General features: G+C 35.3%; 1 non-coding gene across 1 annotated transcript; it reads right to left on the bottom strand.

Annotated features, from left to right (window-relative positions):
• Positions 1 to 3073: 3073 nt before the first annotated feature.
• Positions 3074 to 3180, bottom strand: LOC138172892 (U6 spliceosomal RNA). The gene has a single exon (XR_011171260.1). It is a non-coding gene; the product is annotated as a U6 spliceosomal RNA (small nuclear RNA).
• Between the last annotated feature and the right edge of the window lie 272 nt (positions 3181 to 3452).

The raw sequence follows: 3452 nt of genomic DNA, 5'->3' as shown, positions 1-3452 counted from the left end.
CCCCCCCCCCAAAAAAAAAGAAAAAGAAAAGAAAGAAAAAAGGGTAGTCTCTGATGCACCTGATTGATTGATGAGTTTGTCTTAGCCCTCAAGGTACATGCTTTTCAATCTTGGGTGGAACTCTACCCAACTAGATCTTACTTCTGAAGTGTAAACACACTCTAGTCTAGCTGAATTCTTTTTTTTTGTTTTTTGCTTTTTGGAGGGCAATTGGGGTTAAGTAACTTGCCCAAGGTTACATGGCTGGTCTTTTTCTGTGGGTGTTAAGTGTCTGAGGCCAGAGGTCTTCCTGGTCTAGCTGAATTCTTGCCCCCAAAGAAAAGAGTCCCTATCCTTGTATTCATTAGAGTTTGGGGTGATCCAGCTCATGAAGGAGAAAATGTACCAGAGTGGTTTGGATGGAGATGGATCTCCCTGTCCAGATTGCAGGATATGGCTGAGTCTCTTGATGAAGCCATGTTTTCAGCATGAGGAGTTGAAGACTTCTAGCCCACCTCCTCATTAAATGTCCACCAGATTTTTTTTTCACTTGTCAGGGGCCTTTCCTTTAAAAATATATTTAAAGCTTTCAGGCTCTCTGTATTTATTGCTTTGGTTACTTAAAGAAACCACTGACAATCAGTTTATTGATTGGCAGCTAGCCTACTTATAAATTGATTATTAACTACCTAGAAACTCTCTGTGTTGGAGTTTTTCACTTGTCATACACAATGGATAACATTTGTATACAGATCAACGCAGGGAGAAACATATACGATATTATCCTGGTAATCCCGTAGGTCACCTGAACAGAAAGAAGAAATGGATGAAGGTAGTGTGAAACAGACTGCTCATTTTGCACGGAGGAATGATACAGTAATGATGAGGCATATTGGTTATTTGGATATTGGCTTGATCTATCTCACAGACAAATCTAGAGCAACCAATAAAATCTTGGTTTCCCTTAAATTTATCTTGAATCCTTGTAAGATAAAGAAGTGGGAACAGAATTGCTAAACACTAATTGATTCTGCCCAGGATGTTTACAAAAAAGGAACATTGATGGAAAGAGAGTAGTTTGTCCTATAATTCACAATAGATAAATTCCAGGATTTATCTGCCATTCATTCAAGACTTAGGGATAGCAGATTTTAAATTCTTAAATAGCAGATTTTTAAATTTAATACATTCATTTTGTGGAGTTGGAAATTGTTACCCCACTTTATATTTTATTATTTGATTAATTATTAATAATTGTATCTAATCAGTGTATCTAATCAGAATCAATAATTGTGAATCAAATTCAGACTTGACTATATAGTGCTTATTGGTAAAATATGTAAGCATTTAATTTCCCTATTCCTATGAGTTAAAACCCAACCACAAAACTCAAATCTGTAAGTTTTTGCTGACAATGGGGATGAATAAGTAAATCTGATCATAGGATATTTGTTTGTTCTGAGAATTTCCAGGGAATGTGAGTCAAGTCTGTTTTCCCTGTTCCCCGGGGTTATGGAATTTCCATCCCTGTACCCCCCCCCCCACACACACACACACCCTTGTGCATGCGCATGCACACACACACAGACTCTGAATCAAGACAAGCAAAGTCAGCCAACACTCCATCTCTGTGTCTTAGTTTATCACAGTTCATCATAGTCTTAGTATAGTTTGCCTCACTTGATGACTTCTGGTACCTTATGCAACCAAATATATAAAGGAGTTACTCTGTTGGATACATCCTTGCCTACTGAGGAACCATAGATCCCTTTTATTGATAATCGTTACCCTCATTAATAAATTGATCATGCTTAGGAACTTTGTGCCTCAGTTCTCTTTATCACAGATTATTTTATCATGACAAGTTAAAGGTTAGGTATTATCCCCTGGTCTAACATTATAGAGGGAAAGTCTTCCTCAGAGGGTTGGAAAACTCTTAAGAATAGGTATTTTTTTTTTCTTTTTGGAGGGCAATTGGGTTTAAGTGACTTGTCCAAAGTCACATGGCTATTGTGTCAAGTGTCTGAGGCCAGATTTGAACTCAGATCCTCCTGACTCCAGGCTCTGTGTTCTATTAATTGCACCCCCTTGACTCCCCGAGAATAAAATTTTGAAGACAAAAATAGAAATAGTTCTAATGAGGAAGAAAGTTGGAAGAAATTATATTAAGTTACAGATATGGATTATATATAACTCATTGATCAGTTTATATTTTCAAGATGGAAATATAAAAGGATGACTCACTGGACAAATGAGGGAAGGGAATATACTTGCAAGTAAAACTGATATAAAAACAAAAATATATCAATTTTTAAAAGATATGCAAGGAGGGCTAATAAAGGATGAAAGCTTATACAATCCTATAAGAATAGATTTTAAAACTTTGAACGTTAGAATGAACTGAGGCTATAAATAAATAATAAAATAAAGAGGATTTGTAAAAGGCATATTGGTGAAAAGAGAAGGATAAAAGCAGGGATAAGTTCACTACTCAGTGTGGATGAAATATGATAATGGAGGGAAGCCAGACTTACTTAGCACTTACTTTTCTAACAAAAGAAGATTGACAGGAAAGGACAAAATTTTTATAGTGTTAAAGGGGATGCAAAACTCAAGATGAATAAGGCAATAAATAGCAAGAGAACTCAGCTTCTGAAATGAATGCACATCACTAGTTTTATACAAATTATATCCCAAGATACTGAGACCTAGTAGATATCCCCCAGTGGTTAAAGGAAATGAATAAACAGTTCTCAAAAGAACTACAAATTATTAATAACCACATGAAAGATTATTCCAAATCACTAATGAGAATATAAATACAATTCAAAGTAACTTTGATGTTTCATCTTAAGCTCAGCAAATTGTTAAAGATGACAAAAATATGGAGACAATGCTAGAGAGCCTGTAGAAAGATAGGAACATTAATATATCATTGGTGGAGCTTAGAATTATTTCAACCATTCTTATTTTTTAATTAATTAATTAATTAATTTGCTTTTAGTTTACAACATTCAGTTCCACAAGCTTTTGTGTTCTAAAATTTCTCGCACCTCTATCACCTCCCCCAACTTCCCCCCCCCACCCAAGGCTGAAAAATATGGAACACTTCATGAATCTGCATGTCATCCTTGAGCAGAGACCATGCTAATCTTCTCTGTATCATTCCAGTTTTAGTATATGTGCTGCCAAAGGAAACACTATTTCAACCATTCTTGAAAGGAATTTGGAATTATACTAAAAAATGATGAAAATGTTTGATAGGATAAATATTTATCAGAATTCCCTCAACCTCTAGGTCCTCCTGCTAACCACATAGGTCAGGATGTTCCTTCTCTAAAATGCAAGGAAGATATATCCAAAACATAATTGGCACAATGGGCAAATAGCCACATAGTTATTAATATAGCTTCTATAAGGTATTATTATGTAACTGATTAGTCACCTAAAGGCATTAAAGAAAAAAAGACTTT

This window comes from Petaurus breviceps, unplaced genomic scaffold, assembly GCF_028583685.1.
Source record: "Petaurus breviceps papuanus isolate PSGF00001 unplaced genomic scaffold, PetGlider_PUasm1.0 551, whole genome shotgun sequence".
Lineage (NCBI taxonomy): Eukaryota > Metazoa > Chordata > Mammalia > Diprotodontia > Petauridae > Petaurus > Petaurus breviceps.
The sequence above is the reverse complement of the archived record's forward strand: the minus strand, read 5'-3'. Positions and strand labels throughout refer to the sequence as shown.